This window comes from Pleurodeles waltl, chromosome 6, assembly GCF_031143425.1.
Source record: "Pleurodeles waltl isolate 20211129_DDA chromosome 6, aPleWal1.hap1.20221129, whole genome shotgun sequence".
NCBI classification, from domain to species: domain Eukaryota; kingdom Metazoa; phylum Chordata; class Amphibia; order Caudata; family Salamandridae; genus Pleurodeles; species Pleurodeles waltl.
This window is the reverse complement of record NC_090445.1, coordinates 695,140,970-695,163,643: the sequence shown is the minus strand read 5'-3', so window position 1 is coordinate 695,163,643 and position 22,674 is coordinate 695,140,970. Positions and strand designations below refer to the sequence as shown.

The 22,674-nt window shown below is 44.7% G+C and overlaps 1 protein-coding gene across 7 annotated transcripts in view; it reads left to right on the top strand.

The window, feature by feature from the left end:
* The window catches only part of LOC138300179 (uncharacterized), a 395,471-nt gene that overhangs the window by 341,023 nt on the left and 31,774 nt on the right, over window positions 1–22,674 (top strand). The gene's annotated exons all lie outside the window — the stretch shown is intronic.

The window sequence follows — 22,674 nt, the reverse complement described above, 5'->3', positions numbered from 1 at the left end:
TGCCATGCTCTGAAGCGTCTGTCTGCACAATAAATTCCTGGGTATTAGTCAGGGGCCTTGAGCACGGTGGCCGTGCACATGGCTTCCTTCAGAGAATCAAAGGCTTTCTGACAAACCTCTGTCCAATTCACCAACCTGGGTTGTTTCTTGGAAGTGAGTTCTGTCAAGGGTGACACAATGGTACAATAACCCTTGACGAATCTGCGGGAGTATCCAGTGAGGCCTAAAAAGGCTCTCACTTCAGTCTGTGTTCTAGATGGTTGCCAGGCCTTGATAGTTTCAATCTTGGCCTGGAGTGGCTGCACCTTGCAACCACCTACTAGGTGTCCCAAGTACACCACAGAACCCTGCCCATTCTGGCACTTACTAGCCTTGATGGTCAGGCCTGCCTGTTGCAGAGCCTGAAGCAGCTCCTTGAGGTGGAGCAGGTGTTCCTCCCAGCTGGAACTGTAGACAGCTATGTTGTCCAGGTAGGCTGCACAGTAGGCATCCTTGCCAGCTAGGACCCCGTTAACCAACCGTTGGAAGGTAGCGGGGGCATTTTTCAACCTAAATGGCATTACCCGGAACTGGTAATGGCAATCAGGTGTGGAAAATGCTGATATCTCTTTAGCACCCTCATTCAGGGCGATCTGCCAGTACCCTGAAGTAAGATCAGACGTACTCAGGAACTTGGCAGCACCTAGTCTGTCAATGAGCTCATAAGCTCGGGCATGGGGTGAGCATCTGTCCGTGTGACTGAGTTGAGACCCCGGTAGTCCACACAGAACCTGAGTTCTGGCTTCGCACCGGGGGCAGCAGCCTTAGGGACCAGCACCATACGGCTAGGCAAGGGAATACTGGATTTCTCAATAACCCCTAAAGTCACCATCATGGAGACCTCCTCCTTGACGCTGGCCTTCACCTTATCCGATAACCTATAAATTTCGTTCTTGACAGGGGGACTGTCACCTGTGTCAATGTCATGGACACACAAGTGGGTCAGTCCAGGAGTAAGGGAGAACAGGGAAGAGAAATGCTCCAACAGCTCATAGCAATCTCCTCTCTGATTCAGAGTCAGGGAGTCAGAGAGAATGACACCCTCCACTGACCCATCACCTTCTTTGGCGGAGAGGAGGTCGGGGAGAGGTTCACTCTCCTCTTCCATGCCCTCATCTGTGACCAGGAGCATACTGATCTCAGACCTCTCAAAGTGAGGGGGCGCCTAGGGGTCTTGAGGTCTCCCCTTTACGCTCCTTGAACTCAAAGGGGCCAGTCCAGCGGTCCTAGAGAGCCCTAGGCTCTACTGGCTCCATCACCCAAACCTTGTCTCCAGGTGAGAACTCAACCAGAGTGGTCTTCCGGTCATACCACTCCTTCATCACCTCTTGACTGGCCTCAAGGTTACTCCTGGCCTGCTTCCAGAAGCGTTGGGTTTGGTTCCGGAGGGCCAGCATGTAGCTGACCACATCCTGGGGAGGTATCTTGGGAGCTTTCTCCCAGCCCTCTTTAACAATGCTGGGGCTGAACCCCACCCCTTTCTGGGGCACCTCTCTGTAAGCAAACAACAGGCATGGTAAGAGGACGTCCCACTTACGCCTCATGGCTTCAGTCAGGCCATTAATCATGCCCTTCAGGGTCTTGTTGAATCCCTCAACAAGCCCATTGGATTGAGGATGAAAAGGGGTGGTAAACCGGTAGGTCCCCCCCAACAGGGCTCTGGTCACCACCGGTGCAGTCACTGTTCTCAGAGGGATTGCCTCTGGATAGCGGTTGGCATGGTCCACCAAAACCAGGATAAACCTGTTGCCCAAGGCACTTTTGAGGTCCAAGGGACCAACAATGTCGATGCCCACCCTTTCAAAGGGGGTGCCAACGACGGGGAGTGGGAGCAGGGGAGAGTTAAGCTTTTTCCCTGTCTTCCCACTAGCCTGGCAGGTGGGGCAAGCTCTGCAGAAATTATCTGAGGCTAACCTCATTTTGGGCCAATGGAAGTGGGTGACAAGCCTGTTAAAGGTCTTGTCTTGGCCCAGGTGTCTTGCCAGGGGGATGTCGTGAGCCAGACCCAGTAGGAAGGCCCAGTAACACTGGGGGACCACCAGCACACGTGCTGCCCCAGGACTGGGAACCTTAGGCTCACTTCAAAGGAGATCATTCTCCCAGTAAATATGGTGAGTGACAGAGGCGTCACCTGCTGCTTAGGCAGTGGCCTGTTGCCTCAGACCCTCAAGGGTGGGGCATCTGCACTTTGCAGAATTGTGCCCTGGTTGGCCCACCCTCTACTTGTCAGCCAGCAAGTTCAGGTAGATTACCCAGGTCAGCTATGGCTTCCCCAGTTGGCTCAGGGGCCTCCTCCTCCTCAGGGGCCCCGTCAACCACCGTGGGAACATCTGAGGTGGGTTTCCCATGCCTCTTGCCCTTCCTCTTTGCAGCTGTCTGGGCCATTCTTCCAGGCTCCAGACGCCCTTGACTCCCTTCCCGGGCAGCCATGGACCGCGTGGTCATGCAGACCCAGTCAGGCAAACCTAACATCTCCAGGTGGGATTTGAGCTCTACCTCTTTCCAGGCAGTATGCTCAAGATCATTGCCTAACAGACAATCTACAGGCATGGCAGGACTCACAGCTACTTTCAGAGTACCAGAGACCTCCCCCCCCCCACTCAAAGGGAGCCAGAGCCACTGGTAGGTGACTCTCGCGATTGTCAGCGACTTTGACCTGGTGGAATGTATTTGGGACTATCTGCTCTGATGACACCAGCTGACTCTTGATAGTAGTCATACTGGATCCTGTGTCACACAGAGCCTTCACCCTTTGCCCATCAATGGTGACCCACTGCCTGTACTTTGAAGTATTTTCTGGCATGTAGGCTTTAGGCACCATCTCTCTTTCTCCCAGGGACACTAGGGAAACCTCTGCCCGCTCCCCAAAGCTAACTGGGACTGTCTCCCCCCGAGCGGTACACTAGCCAACCCAGGTGTCTGTCCAGTGGTGGACTGTGCCCTCTTGAGGCACTGGGAGTCGCCCTTAGAGTGTCCAAACTGGTAGCACTATAAGCATTTGGGGATGAACTTCCCTAATGCTTTATCAGAATACCCTGGCTTCTTTGCAAACCTAGAAGAGAAATGGTATCCACCCCCCTTTGGGAATTCTTTTGGGGGCCTTTTGAGAACTCCTTTTCTTTAAGTTTTTCTCCCCCCTCTTTCTTCTGTTGGGTACCCTGACCACCTATGTGGGAGTCCCCCCCAGGTGCCTTTTTGGACACTCTGGTGCTAACCCAGAGGTCTGCCTCCTCAGCAAGCTTCCTGGGGTCAGTCAGCTTACTATCTACCAAGTGCTCGCGCAACTCTGTAAAATAATTATTGAGTATATGCTCTCTCAGAATCAAGTCATATAACCCTTTATAATCATCTACTTTGCTGCCCCACACCCATCCATTCAGTGCCTTACTGGAAAAGTCAAAGAAAACTACCCTGTTTGTGTGGACTGTTTGGTGCTGTCCCTGAACCTCTGACGGTATCTGTCGGGGGTCAGCCCAAAATGGCTTTCTGAAGTGGGTATGTGTTTTGATCCTTTGGATCCAGTGTGAGAAGTCTGTCCCTCCCCAGTGCTGGCACATAACTCCACATAGCTGTACCCCATTGCCCTTCAGGAACCTCATGAGCCCTTAGTGCAACTTCATAAGCAGCTAGCTATTTATCTATGTCATCTCCCACCACAAAACTGGGCACCACATTTTTGGGTATACAAACCTTTTTTTCTCCTTCTTTTCTCCAGCGGGTCCTGCTTGTATGCTGCCACCATTACTGCTGGACTCAGACTGTCTCGCCTTGATCTCCAGCTCCTTGAGACTCAGTTCATGAGCCAACAATAGTTTCTCCTCAGCCAAGGCTATCTCAGCTGCAGCTTCAGCTCTTTCAGCTTCAATCTGTTTGGCTGCTCTTTCAGCCTCAGCTTGCTTGGCTTCTCTCTCTGCCCTCCTTTCCTCCTGTTGAGCCTCAATTTTTAGCCTTGCCATTTGTAACTGAAACTCTCTCTCCTCTCTCCTTTCCTCTGCGGTCAAGCTTTGATCAGAGACACAGCTCCCTGTTTTTGCAGGGGGCACAGTTGCAGTGGTAACAACCACTGGTGGCAAAAAATCCTCTGGGAGCCATCTTCTGGCTCCTCCTCCTCAGCACCCTCCTCTGAATGGGCTTCTGCCTAGGCCCTCAGCGCCTTTTGAAATTCCTCCTTTCTGGAGGCACCTTGGGTGGGTACTCCCATATCCCTGCAGAATCCTTTCAGCTGTTTGACAGTGTATGTCTCCAGCAGGGATAGGTCAAAATCTCATGCTTGAGACCCAGCCTGAGACATGTTGAGTGAGGATTTTGGTAAAAAAATTGACAGTAAAAATTAAATTGCAGAAAAAACATAAAAATCAAGTTGACCTTCAACTGTGGGTAGGTAGTGAAATACTTAGCTACTGTATGTCACTGCACAAATACAAGTCCTATCCCACCGCTGCCACCAATGTTAGAAATTGGGTCTTTGTTTGGCGGTCAGGTTACCCCTTGTCCAAGCAAGGACCCTCACTCTAGTCAGGGTAAGTCACACACAATCCAAATTATCCTGTGCCCACCCTCTGGTAGCTTGGCACTGAGCAGTCAGGCTTAACTTAGAAGGCAATGTGTAAAGTATTTATGCAATAAATCATACAATAACACCATATAGCACGACAAAAATACACCACACAGTGTTTAGAAAAAATATATAATATTTATCTGGAGATTTGCCGGTCGAAAAAATCAAAGATGCAATAAGCAAATGTAGAGATATCACTGAAAAGTGATATCAAGTGTCTTAAGTCTTTTAAAAGAAAACAAAGTCTCTTTCAAGCACAAACTACCTGGTTCGCGTGAAAAATCTCCACAAAGGGCCGCAGAGGAGGAGAAGCGTGGAAACATAGGGGTGTGCGTCGATTTCTCGGGCCGCACATGGTCGATGCATCGTTTAGTTTCCACGCAGGGACAGCTGTGCGTCGATTTCCGGCGCTCGGACGTGGATCCTCTACGGGTTGCAGGGTTTTCAGACGCCCTGGGGTCTGTGTGTGGAATCCTGGGCTTGTGACAAGCTCTGCGTCGTTCCGGTGGGCGCTGCGGGGAAATTTCTCCTGCACGGCAGGTGCTGTGTCGATTTCCCCTCTGGAAGTCGGGCTGCGTCGTCCCAGGTCGGCTGTGCATCAATCTGGTGGGTCGTGCGTTGAAGTTCCGGTCGCACTGCAGGCGCAGTGTCAATCTTTTCCTTGCGGAGTTGAGCTGCGTCATTCAGGTTCGGTGTGCAGTGAATTTCTCACCGCTGGACAGGCTGTGCGTCGTTTTTAGCAAGCTGTGCGTTGAATTTTCGCCACACAAGGAGTCCAGTTGCAAGAGAGAAGTCTTTTTGGTCCTGAGACTTCAGGGAACAGGAGGCAAGCTCTATCCAAGCCCTTGGAGAGCACTTATTCACCACAGCCAGGGAGCAGCAAGGCAGCAGTCCTTCACAGAAAGCAGTCAGGTGAGTCCTTTGGGCAGCCAGGCAGTTCTTCTTGGCAGGATGCAGGTTCTGGTTACAAGTTTCTTCTCCAGGAAGTGTCTGAGGTGGTAGGGCAGAGGCCCTGTTTTTATACCCAATGTGCCTTTGACGTGGGGGAGACTTCAAAGAGTGGCTTAGAAGTGCACCAGGTCCCCTTTCAGTTCAATCCTGTCTGCCAGGGTCCCAGTAGGGGGGTGGCAGTCCTTTGTGTGAGAGCAGGCCCTCCACCCTCGCAGCCCAGGAAGACCCATTCAAATGCAGATGTATGCAAGTGAGGCTGAGTAGCCTGTGTTTGGGGTGTGTCTGAGTGAATGCACAAGGAGCTGTCAACTAAACCCTGTCAGACGTGGATTGTAAGGCACAGAAAGATTTAAGTACAGAGAAATGCTCACTTTCTAAAAGTGGCATTTCTAAAATAGTAATATTAAATCCAACTTCACCAGTCAGCAGGATTTTGTATTACCATTCTGGCCATACTAAATATGACCTTCCTACTCGTTTCAGATCAGCACCTACCACTCCAACAACGTATGAGGGCAGCCCCAATGTTAGCCTATGAAGGGAGCAGGCCTCACAGTAGTGTAAAAACAAATTTAGGAGTTTTACACTACCAGGACATGTAGACTACACAGGTACATGTCCTGCCTTTTACCCACACAGCACCCTGCCCTAGGGGTTACCTAGGCCACACCTTAGGAGTGACTTATATGTAGAAAAAAGGGGAGTTGTAGGCTTGGCAAGTATTTTTAAATGCCAAATCGAATTGGCAGTGAAACTACACACACAGGCCTGGCAATGGCAGGCCTGAGACAAGGTTAATGGGCTACTTAAGTGGGTGGCACAATCAGTGCTGCAGGCCCACTAATAGCATTTAATCTACAAGCCCTGGCCACATAAAGTGCCTTTTACTAGGGACTTATAAGTAAATTAAATAGTCCAATTGGGTATGATCCAATGTTACCATGTTTAAAGGGAGAGAACATATGCACTTTACCACTGGTTAGCAGTGGTAAAGTGCGCAGAGTCTAAAAACCAGTGAAAACAGTGTCCAAAAAGTGGAGGGAGGCAAGCGAAAAGTTAGGGGTGACCACCCTAAGGCTGTCAGGTCTAACAGGCACCTTCAGTTGTGAATGTTCAATGCAGGACATGGATGGCACAAGCACCTAAGGTGTGTGACCTGGAATAAAGCCACATTAATCCATATGTACAACAGCCCCCATTTTGGGCTATCACCTTGGAGAGCACTTTTGTATCTACATTCAATACAAGCTTGAATGAAGCAAGTTTGTTTTGGATCCTTTGTTTCACGCACCAATACTATTATGGCCTCCGTCATGATGTCTGGTAGGTTTGCTGTCTGATTGACGTTGAAGAGTCTGTCAGCTATCAGCTCAGCATGAGTCTAATAAAACGTAGAAGCTTGTTTGTGGAGGCTAGTATCTCTTCCATCTCTATCTGTCCTCCTAGCACATTGTTGATATATCCAGGTGTTCCAGGAATGTCTCTATCTGTAGCCCATCCTCTCAAGCCTCCTACATAACTAAGTCAGATAGTCTGCTAATACTTGATTCTCTTCTCAGTCACCGCCATGGTCTCATCATGCTTGTTCAGTGGAAAATATCAAAGGGCAGTGTGTCTCTCTTTTTAGAAGCCAGGCTAGCAGTCACTGTGATTTATCTCCCTCTTTGTGCAGCTTCTGTCAGTATTTTTGCACTGTGTGTTTATCAAGTGTATCCCAGGTTGTCGCTATTACACAACTGAGTTCCAGTAATGTTCTTGCCTGGGCAGGATCTGTACTCTCCAGTGCCTGCATTTGTACCTGACAAGCTTCCTGTACCAAATTGTGTGTTAAATTATGTCTGATACTGTATGTCTTGAAGATACATTCCCCCCTCAAAACTTCCTCAGTTCCTCCCATTCCATTGCTTTGCATCCATAGACCCGTAATTGTGTTCTAGGTATGTGCTAGGTCTACTCTAACATTCAAACGAAATATCACATCTTTCTGGGTCTCTGTTCAATTTCAAGGTGAATGGTTGCTCTCCCTCTAGTTATCTTCGTAGTTCATCAGTAGATGTGAGTGGTGAGATTGGAATCTGTTTAAATATTGTGTTTTTTGTATTCTCGTAATGAGTTCTCAAGCTATTAGGATGTGGTCTAATCTACTGTCGAAGCTATGTGTTGAAGAATAACCAGCAGTGTTAACTCGTTGGAAGCGTCAGATGTCAATGCAACCGAATCTTTCCATCACTTCTGTTCAGTGCGGTGGTCCTTTCTGGCTTTGTGTGATGTCTAGGAGGACGCATGTCCATTTCCTTGTCTAGAATACAATTGAAATCCCGCTCCCAAATGAGGGCTAGATAGATATATGATAGCACCAGATCTAGTGGTGTCCAGTAAAGGGGTTTATCATCATTATTGGGTAGATAGGAGCTTAATAGATGTATCTTCATCCCATCCAACAGCCCATATAGTAACACATATCTTCCCTCCACATCAGCATGTAGGTGTCTATGTCAAAGGGGCACCCCTGGGGTCTTCCTTATTATGACCCCTCATGCTTAAGAGGAGTACATCAAAGACAACATATGTCCCATTTATCTCTTTTTCATTTTGTTCATGTCCTCATCTGTTAAGTGTGTCTCTTGCAGCATGGCAATTCGAATACCATGCTACCTAATATAAGTGTGTACCCTGTATCCTTTAGTATAAACGTTGAAACCTCTGACATTCCAGGAGGCTATATTGAGTGTTCTGGCAGAATGCCTAAACATTGTCCTGGGGTAATGTCTGGGGTATGAAAACATGCACCCCCAATGATTTGTGGCACTGCAATCTTCCACGGGGTCTCGACCCACACTGGCAAAGTGCCCAGTATCTACACTGTCTCTAAGTGTATTCTTATTATCATATGTACAAGACTCCCAACAACCCTTCCAACCCATCCGGCCTACGGGTAAACATCCAGTAAATTAAAAACGGTTGTTTTCCCATACAACTCCAAACACAGTAGCAGGGTAATAACTAAATATTCCCTGTGGAAATACTCCTACAACCGAGGAGCTCCTCATAAGTATTCCACAAAGCAGGATGAAGTCTACTGTCCCCTCTTCCTGCTACCAAGTTAACCAGCTATATTTGCTGGGATCGAGACCTCGCAGCGTCCCTAATAACTATTCCTGATAATTTCCTTCTACACAGGCTAGTGCTGTGCCCAGGAATTCATCCAGTCAGTGGACACGCTCCCTCCCTGTTGGTTAGTAGTGAATATTATGTACTGATCCCTGACACATAAAAAATGCAAATACCATATTTTTCCCCGACATTACACAGTTTGAGCCGAAGACAACATACAAGATTCAGCAATTGACTTCTACACTGTACCCAAATGTCATCATATTGTGTATGTCATCCTGGCTCCTGTATCCAAATCTCCTACGTAATTGTCCATAAATCTCTGAAGCTCCATTGCCCAGCACATCGATGTTTCATCTAGAGCAGCCTCCTTATGGTCACCTCCCACAGCTCCAGCTGCAGTGTGGTCTATATTGTCAATCTTTTCTAGGGTTCCATCCTGCTGCATCTCTATCCGTGAGTCAGACTGCCTTGTGGCCATGCCCATCTTCTTCATTCCACTGATCCCCTAGGTCTGTTGCTGTTCCTGGGCTCTTGCTCCCCTCTCCGTGCCTTTCGCAGGGCCTCTGTTATGTGGATACTCTCAAGCCAGCCGCACACACCTTCCAGTTTTGTAAAGAAATGTGTGCTTCCCTCATGCTGTAAATAAAAGTATGAAGTGTATGTTTAGCTTTTTCAGTTTCATCTTCACTGCAAGATGCAATTTTCTTTGGGCTTGTACTCTCTTGGTATAGTCTAGAAGCATGCGGATGATTTGTTCTTCCAACTTGATGTCTCCCTGTCTCCTGGCCCATTTCAGGACACCATCCTCATCCCTATAGTTGAGTATGCATTTGATAATTGTTCTGGGAAGGGCCCCTGGAAGTGGCCATAGGATCTCGGCCCTGTGAGCTTTCTCAGCAACACAGATTATTGAGAGTTTATCAGGTTCCATTGAGTCCTAGAGGCATTTTTCTTGGAACAGTTCTAGGGCACTCTCCTTCACCTTCTCTGGAAACCCACAAATCGCAGATTGCATCTCTGCGACCTGGCATCCACATCCTCAAGTTGCTTTTGCAGATACGTTGTTCGGTGAATGAGAGTGCGGTCTGTTGTTTGTAACCCCTTTAATTTTTTGGTCAATTCAGCGACAGATTTTTCAATCACTGTCAAAGGTACACTGTCAGTTGGTCAACCTCTATGGATAAAGGTCCTTTTTCTTCTCCAGCATCTGTTTTGAGCGTTTGATGGCTGCCATAATTTGGCTGCTGGATGGCTCCACCCTCTGGGATGTCGGAGAATCATCTCCTTTTAGGTGTTCTATGCGGAGCCTCTCCCTGTCTTTGTGTATTGATCCATTTTAATCTGATGTCCTGTTCTGGAGGCCTTGTCTCGGCACATGCTTGCTTAAAGGGATAAGCGCCAGAAAGAGCCCTTGTGATTTCTCTTTGGCTCAGAAAATCCCTCATGCCCCACCCCCTCAAGTTGTCTCAACATACCTGTGTCTGGTCACTGGGTCCCCCACCTGTTTGGAAGCCACTCCGCAACACATTTCGTTAGGCTCCTCTGAGGTAGGAGTCATTGCGTATGGTGTGTGTGCCTGTGGGCATCACATCCTAGTCTGCAGCTGTGGTGTCTCACGTAAGGGTTGCAACTTTTATCTCATTGAGAGGGGGCAGTCGAAAGAAAGAACAGTACTTGTTTGTTGTATGTAAATTGTCTCTTTAGGGCCACCTGTTCCTCCTATTTAGTCCCAGGTCACTGGCCCAGTCCATAATATCTCTGTGCCTACTGTACTTCACAACGAGGTCTTGGAAGGCCACTAAGCACACATGTGAAGGGCCCGCAAGTCAAATCACTTGATTTCCAGTTGGAGGGTCTTTATCGAGGCGAGTGCCCATTCACTTTAGGTTTAGTTACTTTGCTGTATAATCGCTTCTATGTTCATTCTCCTCCCATCTCTGCCTTCTGCTTATAACTGTTTGGCATGGGTCTGACGCAACTATGACCAGTCTGCCATTCTATACAGCTTTATGTTGGCACACAACTCTCCTTGCAGCTGGGTCTTTGGTCTTGCTGTCTTCTGCTCTTCTGTCAGCAAACACAGAAAGGCCAACAGTGGAATAGTCCCTCTCCTTCATCTCCATCACAGTTTGTCGGCAATCTTGCGTGCTATGCTTTCCATATTCCCTGGCAGGCCCCAGTAGTAAAGAACGTCCCTAGCACCTCTGTGCAGCCGGATGCCTTAGCTGCCTCTGTGTCTCTCGTCTCTCAGCTCTCACAGGCCAATTCACAGGCAGATTCCAGCAGACCTGATACCCCAGATGGGGCCTATTGTCTTCTGGCCACATCTTGTTTCCTATTTTTGTAAGAGATGTGGACCACCGTCACGAAGAACGGTTTTCATTCAGGAAAAGTAAGAACAGTACCGCCTTCATTTCTTTTGCAGCAAATTTGTTTTTTGCCATGCTCGGGCGTTTTCCCTAATTTTAGTGGCCAGCTGGAGTTGCTATTTGGGTTTAACATCTATAACATGGATATGTATGTTGTGTTAATTCCAGAATTACCTATCAACCATACATCCTTATGAGACCCATAAATCATAAGGGCCGAAACGTGACAACCCTGTTGCTTTCAAAGAGCCTGCTCTAAAGAGATATTGTTAGGAGCAGATGCTCCACATGTTAAATAAGTCGACACAAAAATAGAGATGGAAGTGTGTCTTCTGTATGGTAACCTGAACAGTGGATTATATTTTTGAACCCATATGCATAACCACTCTCTGGACACAGAAGTTCTAAAAATGATGACTTGATAGGCTATTAAATATTTCTTTGAATGCCTTGAGTGTAAAGTTTTCTGTGTATTGTTTTTTAAAATAGAAATGATTGACTGATAATTAAACCCACAATTCAAATAATTTTCGATTAAAATAAATGTAAAACTGAATGCAAAGATTATGATTGCTGAGTTGGATAATTATTATTTTTTTTTTCTAAGGACACGCAGCGGGTTACATGTTAGCAATAATAAAGAGAAAAAAAAAACAAAAAAAAAGAAGCGTAAATACATCAATATTGTCGTACAGGTGAAGCAAACATTCTAAACAAGAGTCAATGATAATAGTTTCTACTCTTAGGGATCTCATAAATTTACTTATTTAGTCGGCACATTCTCGGGGCCCAAGAGCCATACGGAGAGAGGTGCCCAGGCGCTAGTAAATCTTTTACAGGCCGCTGCTCCTTTTAGTTCATACAGGCTATTCTCCAGGTGATACATAGATAAGAGTTGTGAAAACCATTGATTGAACCATGGGGGATCAACATCACGCCACAGAGATGCTATGCAGTTACGAAATACTGACATTGCTATGAACAGAAAGTATCTATCTCGACTATTGCAGACTGAATGATCAACTCCCAGTAAAACCATTTGAGGTGTCAGATAGATAGTCTGTTTCAAGATTTTCTTCAATATATCGGATATCCCAGTAATCAAACTTCCCAGTTTTACACATTGAAAGAACATATGACAGAGATCTGCTTTCGGACAACCGCATCGTGGACACATAATTCCCGCCGTTTTGCCCCAGCTCGCAATCTTAGCAGGTGTATAATATAAATTGTACAATACCATAAAATGTTGAGCTTGTGGGCCAGCAGACACTAAAACAGTCCGTGCCATTTCCATAGACTCACAAACCTCTGTCTCTTTAGCTCCAACCCGTGCTTCCCATTTTTTAACCAATGACGCCAGGTCATCTTGTATAGCATTTAAAAGCAGTGGATACAGGTTTTTAATACCACAACTAGTGGGATGTCGTGAGACTTCCATTAGCTTAATCTTATCCGTGTGCCAACCTTGGGTCATACTAGTTAGTAAAAAGGCTCTAATCTGTAAAAAAATTTAAAAGTCTATTTTTTCCAGCGCAAATTCCGCACTCAGTTCCTCAAATGATTTGAGGTGGCTGCCAGAGTGAAACAAGTCCCCGACTTTGTGAATACCCCGATTACTCCACCTCAAGCAATAGTGGTCTTTAAATATTGCTGGAAGCGTGGGGGTAATCCACAAGGGAGTGTAGTGGCAGATTCGTCCTATACCTATTTTACGCTTAACCTGGGTCCATGCCTTAAATACAGCATAGATTACCTTAAATTTAACCTTTTTTAGTATATCGTCAGAAATGCTATGAGTATAGCGGGAAAGTGGGCCAACAGCTGGCCTTAAGAATAAGACAAAAGCAGGTATTTGGGAGTATTAAAAGCTTAGTGAATGATGTAGGGCGGATGGTACATAACGGTCCTGAGATTATGGAAGTCTTTAGACAATTCTATCAAAAATTATATACCCAGGAAGAACAGTCCCAAGAAGAGGAAGGGATCGATGCCGCGGGCAACGAGATATCAGGTCAGTTAAGAGAGGAAGATAAGGCAGCTTTAGAAGCACCTATGACATTGGAAGAATTGGATGTAGCAACTCGTGCCTTGGCAAGCGGGAAGGCGGCAGGGGTGGATCTAATTCCACTAGAATTCTAGAAAGTTTTTTTTGTGGAGATATGTAAACAGCTACTTAACTTATTTATTGAAGTACAAGCAGGGGCTCCTCAACCGGCCTCCTGGGGGGAGGCCAAGATAGTAGTTTTTTTGAAAAAGGACAAGGAACATGCCTGGTTCATATCGCCCAATCTCTTTAATTAACAGCGATGCCAAAATCTACGCTAAAATACTTGCTAGCCGCTTGAGTTTGGTAATCTCAGGCTTAGTATCTCCATGGCAGCATGGCTTCATCCCGGGGAAAAGCACGGCAGATCATATAAGACGAGTTATTACGTTACTTGATGTTAGTGCAACAGCCAGGCTTCCCATGGCAGTAATCTTGTTAGACGCGGAAAAAGCCTTCGATCGGGTCCATTGGCCCTTTTTATGGTCTGTCCTGCGTAAAAACAACATCGGTCCCGGGTTTGTCAAGGCAATTCAACAGCTCTACCAAAACCCAACGGCTACGATACAAGTTGCCGGGCTAAAGTCGTCCTCAATCAATATTCAGAGAGGTACGCAACAAGGGTGCCCGTGTTCACCACTGCTTTTTGCGCTATATATTGATCCCTTGATCAGGAAAATGATCCGGAATGGTCGGATCATGCCAGTCTCATTGAAAGGAGGGTGTACTAAGATTTTAGCATATGCAGACGATATCGCGGTGGTGACCACGGACCCCAGGACTGCTATATTGGAAATAGAGCAGGAAGCTCTGCAGTTTGGGAAAAGATCTGGTTATTTGCTGAACAAGAGTAAATGCCAAATATTGGTGAATGAATCAGTAGATTTTAAGGACGAGCGGGTGCTGACACAGGTACAATATTTAGGTGTTAAACTTACAGTAAACCTTGACGAAGTGGTGAAAATAAACATGGGCCCAATTTTAACAAAGACTAGGAAAGATCTCGCTCGTATTAAAAATCTACACTTGTCACTCATGGGACGGTGTAATGTGATAAAAATGGTGTTTCTACCCAAAGTACTCTACCTCTTTAGAACAATCCCCCTAGAGATTGGGCAAGATTGGTTCAAATTAATAGAGGGATTGGTTAATAGCTTCATTTGGTCCTATACAAAGCCGCGCCGGGCTTTCCATTATATGACTCTCCCAAGAGAGCAAGGGGGGTGGGCACTTCCCAATTTTAAACTTTACTATCTGGCAGCAGTGCTTCAGTATGCACAGATACTTTATGTTACGGATAGACCCGGGCAAGATGCTCTCCCTTCGATATATACCCTGATTCTGGGCAAAGAAGCAGACGCAGTCTTCCTGCGGATTCTGGAACCCAGCTACTATAAAGAGTTGGATAATTTAAAAGTGATTTTTAATTTTTTCTTCTTACACAAGCTAGTTTTGTCTTAAAAAAACATTTATTGGTGTTTGTTGAAAGATTTGTTGGTTCAAATTATCACCCCTTCTTGTTTTGTTTCTTCAGTTTATGGTTATTGTCACAGAGACAGAGTGACTATGGGGTTAGCCTCTATATTTTTTTGAACGCATCTTGTGGGCCGGCTGCATGACAGCCTTCAGTTTCAGGAAGTCGTAAATAGCCACTTTTTATCCGGGGAGCCTTACGTCTGTTGCCTCCATTCAGGGGTCGCAGTCCAATCTTTAACTCTGGGAGAAGGGGCATAGTATTCGGCAGGATTTCACAAGGGTCTTGGGAAGCCTGTGCTCAAGACTGTAAATAATCTGCACTAAAATCACGGTTACATTGTACATCCTCTGTTAAGGTCATGCGGAAAAAAGGGAGCTCAGATTCTGCACAACTTATGTCGCCATGGATGGAGATTGAGCGGCGACAAGTAAATGTTTTTGAACTGCGAGCTGAGGCGGTGAATATCAACTACGCTGAAAAATGCCATTCCATAAACGCAATCTACTCTGGCCCTGGAACAAACTTGTTGTCTGGTGTGGTGCCCAAAATACTGACCCCTTGCAAAAAAAACTTTCTGATGTAAGGTCTTGTGATGAGCTCAGTGAAAGGTTATTTTTTGGCCCTTTCAGCCTCTCTGTTTCTCTCAGATGAGCCATTTTTAAGTCATTGGTTATGTGGTGTAAAAGGCTAGACTCACATGTTTCCACCTAAAACCATTTGTTCTGCCTTGATGTGACCTAACTTGTTTATGATAGTTTTCATCTACAAGCACTTTAACCCAATACACAGCTGTACTTTAAGGCTTTTAACACTAAAGAACAAGTTTGTATTGCCATTACCTCCACACGCTGTGTAGGTGAAGTTCTGGCGCTTTCAGTCCATCTGACCTATGTCACCTTCTTTCCAATCAAACTGGTGCTGAGGTCTTCCTACCTACCAAAGGCTGTTACTCCCTTCCATGTTGACCAATCAGTAGTGTGGCAATGTTTTTTTGTGCCACCTTACCTTTCAGTGTTGGAGGAGAGGCTTCATTTTCTTGACCCTAAAAGGTACCTGAGTTTTTACATCGATCACACAAAGAACCATCTTGTAGATGACTAACTCTTTGTATGGTCTTCTTCATTGCCCACACTCCTCCCTGTTTTGTGGAGTGGCCTCTTTCATTTCAGACAATTTCTTCTCAGATCCACTTCTGAAAGTGCAGACGAAGAAAGAAATTGGAAACTGAGATCAGCACATTGCGCTCAAATGTGACGCCACTCCATCACTTCCATGATTTTATAGAATCGCAGTGGAGCCACACGGTGCCACCTACCTGCATGCAGGATAATTGCTGCAGAATTCTCCTAATCCAGTCTGGCACCTGGTGATTTTCAAAAGGCAAGAAATCTGCTATAAGATAAAGTATCCACCACTTGATTGTTTGGACCTTTACCCTACATTTGTATTGCCACTTCTGCTGATAGCTGGCTCCACCTTAAACCGTCATTCAAACAGGTGTTTATTGAATCTGTGAACCACGAGGAAACCTATACCAGAATGACTTCAAAATGGCAGCTATTTCCAAACAAAGTGAGAATGTAATACATCATAGGAAACTCTTTGTGTGTCCTCCACAGATGCAAATCTTTTTGCCAAGCAGCCGTGACATTTTGTGACCACCTTCAGCTGTTCTATTCCTTGAGTAAGCTCAGCGCGAGCCACTTTCGAGTACGACCGTTGCATGAGCGCTGAAAGATAAGCCACAGATCATGACAATTTGAAAACCTAAGATGCAGTACAACCTCAGCCTCGTTCCTGCACCAACAAAACCCAAATCTACTTTTTAATGGTGGAAATGGATGTATAACTTGTGTGTATTAAAAAGTGGAACCTGTACTTTTATTTGTTTAAGCAGTAAAAACCCTACATTCATATTTTTACTATGGAAAGATTAGTTGTCCCATTGGAAAGTATAGAGATACAGGCTAGCACCCCAGCCCTGCTAACATCTGAAGGGGTCTGGTAAGGTTGGTACTGTTTGGTATCAAAACAATCAGTGAATTAAATCAAATTTAATTGTTACATTAAATTTAATGTCACAGGGGCAAAGTGCAACTTTAGACGTTGCTACGTTAGTTGCCCAAACTTTCCAGTCTTCATTGGTGCACACAGAGCTTGTCCTGGAGACAGCTTCCTCTCCTCCTGGGGAGATGTGGTAACAACTCCCAGGAAGGGACACAATAGGGCCCTGTATGGGAGAGAGGTGTTACCTCTATCCTCCAGGAAGCCAGTCAGATGTTACCCCAAACGTTGAGCTTCAGAGGAGAAGCTGCCTTTGAAGGGAAAATGGGAACACTTAAGTGAGGGGCAATGTTCCCTGTAAGGCGAGCGCGCTCGCCCATCGCGCAGGCCCCTTCGGCAAGCGCGCATGTTAATAAATAAGCCTTTTAGAGCGATATACGTGCTCCTCTAACGCAGATAATGCTCATATTTGGATCTGGATTGAAGTGAATGAAAACAGAGTTTAAATGCCGCGGGGAGTGTTTTAAACATCATTTAGCGTGCTTTAGCATACAAGCAAGCAAGTGATATTTATGTTGAAAATTAATGGTTAATGAGCTAGGAAATGCTTCAGAACAGTAGGAAATGTGCTGTTATCAACTTTTCCATCATTGTCATACTTCATAGTTGTTTATATGCATTATCACTTTCTCAGCTCAAATAAGCCTTTTAGAGCGATAGTCATGCTCTCCTATTGCAGAAAATGCTCATATTTGAATCTGGATTGAAGTCAATGAAAACAGCGTTTAAAGGCCACGGGGAGTGTTTTAAACATCATTTGGCGTACTTTAGCATACAAGCGAGCAAATGATATTTATGTTGAAAATTAATGGTTAATGAGCTAGGAAATGCTTCAGAACAGTAGGAAATGTGCTGTTATCAACTTTTCCATCATTGTCATACTTCATAGTTGTTTATATGCATTATCACTTTCTCAGCTCAAATAAGCCTCTTAGAGCGATAGTCGTGCTCTCCTATTGCAGAAAATGCTCATATTTGAATCTGGATTGAAGTCAATGAAAACAGCGTTTAAAGGCCACGGGGAGTGTTTTAAACATCATTTGGCGTACTTTAGCATACAAGCGAGCAAGTGATATTTATGTTGAAAATTAATGGTTAATGAGCTAGGAAATGCTTCAGAACAGTAGGATATGTGCTGTTATCAACTTTTCCATCATTGTCATACTTCATAGTTGTTTATATGCATTATCACTTTCTCAGCTCAAATAAGCCTTTTAGAGCGATAGTCGTGCTCTCCTATTGCAGAAAATGCTCATATTTGAATCTGGATTGAAGTCAATGAAAACAGCGTTTAAAGGCCGCGGGCAATGTTCCTCTGTTTTCTCTAACTGGGGTGTAGGTGGCACTTAACAGGTCATGTCCTTGGGGTGTGCAACCAGGTCACAAAACTGCCTTGATGCCCTATTGCATGGAGCAATTATATCCCTTTTTTGCTTTAGTGGTATGGAGAGGCTAATGCCAAAGATCTTGGCTAGTTATGCCCTGGGCGCGCGTGAATGGTCAATTTCTTGGCGCACGTATCCTTGGCTGCAGCGCACAGAGACCGCACACTGCCGCACACAGTGGAAAAAAATTAGAGGGAACATTGGTGAGGGGCACTCTATTGTTTAGGCAGCCAGACTGGCACTGGGAACAGGAGAGGAGAAGCAGTTTGTCATATTGTTTTTTCTGGCGCTGTGTAGCCCCTTGGTAGCCAAACCTCTGGAAGTGGGCTTGGGAGCTCTGGGTGTTGAGAGAGGGGTATTGCCAAGTTGCCAGTGCACATAATGGCGCATCCTGGGATAGTCAGATGCTGAACTTCCTAGGATGTGGTCATCAGGAGAGAGGTTACCTGGTAGGCCTTTTTCATCCTTCACAGGAATCAAATGCTTCACTGAGGTCGACTGACCTTTTGAGCCAGAAAGAGTATGGTGAACCATACACAAATTTTCCTTACCACCACCCAAACAATTTAGACACCATAACCAGTATGGCCACGGAATGAGAGCTCCAGTCAGTAATAAATTCAAAGTTAATGTCCTGAGGACAGTAAGCAGTATCAAATGTGAAGAGATTTCAACACCATTGGCTGCCCAAAGCGGCAAAAGAAATTCAAATGAGTTAGCATTAGACATTCAGGAAGAATGCAATCAATGCAATTATCTGAGTCACAGAAACAAATCTCAGGTCAGATTGTATCAACATTTGTCAAGTTCAATTAAGCAGAGTATGCAAATTTGGGTTGGACACAGGTTGTTCCTACAGCTAACCAAATTAGGAAATGCATATGTGGGGACAATCATGTGAGCAAAAATAATTTGAGAAAATTATATCTTGGACTACAAAATACTAGCTAGAAAAATAAAAAGAGTGAGTGTCAGTATAATAGATACTATTCTAGAAAAAGGGACATGTCAAGGGCCAATCAACAGAGAGATACACTTCTCCGAGGGACAGTATTCAAGGATTCTTCATTAGCTAAGCATTAGATCATCAACAAAGTCCAGTCAGAAGCATCATCAGGAAAGGTGCAGAGAGAACTGCACAGAGTGAAGAGGTTCTGAGTTGTCAGTTCATTGGCCTCACATCATGCAAAAGGGGCAATATCCAATCAAAATATTGCTGAAATGTCCAGTTGCAACAGTCCGTTAATTTCCCATGTCCAGTTTGAAATCATCTTCTCTTTCTGTGTGACTCGAAACGATAAATACATTTGTATTCCTTTGCAACAGTTCATGTTCCCATTGGTTTCTATAACAGTTGTCTCAGTTCAATGTGAATCCATATGTAAGTTGAAACAAATTACTTCATGTTAAGTCCACAGACCTGGATGTTCCCTTTTCAAGGTTGCTAAACTAAAAGTCTCCGTGCAATTGAACAAAGACCCTGTTACTACTTGCAAAGCATTTAATGGGAACAGAAAATCAGGTTAGAAAGAACAATGATTCATCACTTTTACGTGACTGCAAATACGAATTCTGCAGGCCTACGTTATGCTAACACATATAATATAAAATACATTAAAAATACTTGTTAATAAAACACACATAATATGCAAACTTGTAAATTCAGTAATAATAAAATACTATCAGAATAAGTAAACCATTTCATTATAAATGGTAAAACTTAGTTAATGCACCACATTAGATATAACAGAGAAGTGCATTTTTCTCATTTGCACATAACTTTAAACTCATAAGTCACACATTAAGCATTAGTAAACCAAAGTCGTTTGATACTAGCAATTATTCTAGAGTCTAAAATACACTTTGGCATTATTTAATTTTCGTTAGCACATTGTTAAATCCGATAGGCACAATTGTGACCACCACAAACAAAAACATGAGCACTTTTAAAATACGTGTCAGTGCAGCTTCTCTATGTTAGGCTGTCAAACATGAGATATAAATTGTCAACTTCTGCTGATTTCTGGGTCACTAAAAGCATTACTAAAATGTACGCTCCAACAGTCCCTCCTCTGACAGCAATCTATGCTGTCACAAAAGGTAACTCGCTCATGTCAGCTGGACAACTCAAAAGTTCAATGTCTTTTTCCGGTTTGGTGTGCTGTAATCCTCCATTTACCTGAGATTAGAATAATGACTCTTCTTATCTTCTCCATTTCTATCTCTTCCCTCCTCTGTCTACTGTTAGCCCTTTCCACATTTTGTGTAGTCGGTATGATCCGAGTGCAACTAAGGCACACAAAGCCACAATCCACACAGGTCTCAAGATCATACCTACTACTCCCTTTCCCATGTTCCAAACCACTTTCCAGTGGTTAAAAAGTGTTACCTATTGCTTTCCATGCACTAGTGGCTGTCACTTCCTTTAGGTAATTTTTCAGATTTGTGACGTTAGTGATACATTTCCTTACCTCCTTACTATTGTCAAGAATGTAAGCACAACAATGTGGTGCATGTAAAACTTTACAGACTTCGACCTACTTTGCGAGTAAGATGTCTAACGCAAGATGATTTTGCAAAGCCATTGATATCACCGTAACCATCTTCGTATCTATCAAAAGCATTGTTCCATCATAATCAGTAGATAGCTTATTTACTATTACTGACAACTTCCTAATCTTAGTATCATTCAAGATTACTCCAACTGATGGAATGATGGCACCAAATATATCTCCTATAAACTCTGCTGCAGTAGCTCATCTCCTAACTCTGGAATTTGGTTTCTCTTTCCAGACTGAATTGTTAAAATTGTCCACGTGATACATTTTCTGGAATACCACTCCCAGGTAACATGTACCATACCATCCTTCCAGCAGTTTGTAATAGCCATTTTTTCCACAAATGAAATAAGCACCTGGTAAGGCGGGATCTTGTCCATTCAACATAAAAGTCCAAATACATGTCTACATTCACTAGTACTTACAAAATGTGTGTCTGTCTCTGACTTTGGTCTATATATACATAATTTCCCTATGTGTTGCTAGTCAAAATCTAAGTATTCTTGGTTATTGTTACTTGAAGCATGTGAAGGGTCTTTTTGCCAATCCTGTAAAACTACTCCTTTTTAGGTCGAGCCTAGACAGCGCATGCGCTGTCGCTTAGCGACCTGTTGTTGATAGAATTGTGAGGTTACATACCAACCATCTTTTTCAATTGGCTGCTTCCATTGTCACTCTTTTATTTCTGCTTCCGATTCGAAGATGGCATGCATTTGTCATGCCTTTTCCTGTTTTCACTCCTCCCCGAGCGCAGCCACCAAGTACTCAATCAATACGCTGTTCATTTTTACAGCATGTGTTTTGGACCTACTTTGTTTCTACGCCTGGGGCGCTCAAAGCAGGCGGCATGCAAGGCAAGGGGGTGCCGTGCACAGCACTGCTTCCAAGCAGCCAGCCCTGCCGCAAACATGGCCAAAGGTGCACTTTCAGTTTTCCTCTAAGATGTTTTTTAAAATCAGGCTAGAAGGTTTCTTTTCTCCTGGAGCCTACGTGCAGGGGATGGGGGCGAGGAGCACTGCAAATAAATAACTTCACGGCTTCTGAAGGGGGAGGGTGGAGCGAGAACAGAAGCAGCCTTTTGGGAATTTGCCTCGTGCTTTTTGTTTCTTAAATGTTTGTTGCTTTAGATGTCTATGTTTCCCTGGGATATATATTTTTTTACTTCTGAAGCAACGGCATTTGAGTAGCAAAAAGCGCGAGTGGAATAGTTACATTGCATCGCTCTTCACTCCCCTCCACTGTACGTAGGCTCCTGGAGAAAAGAAACCTCCCAGCTTGATTTTAAAAAAATTACCTTGTTTCATCTGCATTTTGTGTTGTTTAGGAGGAGTGGAGGCTGGAGGCCGTCAAGCTGCAGAAACGGTGCCTTTCCGGGGCAGCTGTTAATATTATGAGAAGCAACTGGCATATTGGTGTTTCATGAACGCAGCCTAGAGTTGTTAGCAAAGGTTGCTTCACGGAAGCTTAACTTCCTGAGAGTTGTGCACGGTGAAGATTTACTGCTCTTCTTCAAAATGTTAGGAGCCCAGAGTTGACATTTCAGGAATTCCTCAATTCCCAGGGAGAGAGGGAAGGGGCGGTCGGGCGCATTATCCCAGCTTGGCAGAGACAAGCATCCCCAGACTTCTGGCTTTTGAAACAGTGCGGTTCTAGGTGTGCACTTCAGTCGTGACTGTGACCACATGTTTACTGGAGTCAGGACGTTTGGTTCTGTGATGACACTGCAAGTACAAATGAAAAACCTTTTCTGCCATTATGCACAAAGCAGAAACGAGAAAACACAGAAGTCCAAAATGTCTCTGCAAATGTCTTAACCCACAAGTGTTAAAAATGAGCCTAGTTGCAAAAAATATTTAGCGCACCTCCTAGAAACTTTTAATTCTCTGTAATACAGTTATACTTGTACCAAATAATAATATTTACAAAAATATAATGACAATGTTTACATTTGTTTCAGGAGATAGAGGAAAAGGTTAGTGGAAGTGCTTTACTTATATGCAGGGTCACTGGAATCATGTGGCAGAGAAGACCAAATTATGCGGCAGGGTTGACCAATTTAAGTGGCAAGAAAAGTCCAGTTCTGCATTTTCAAGGCCAATAGCTCTAACT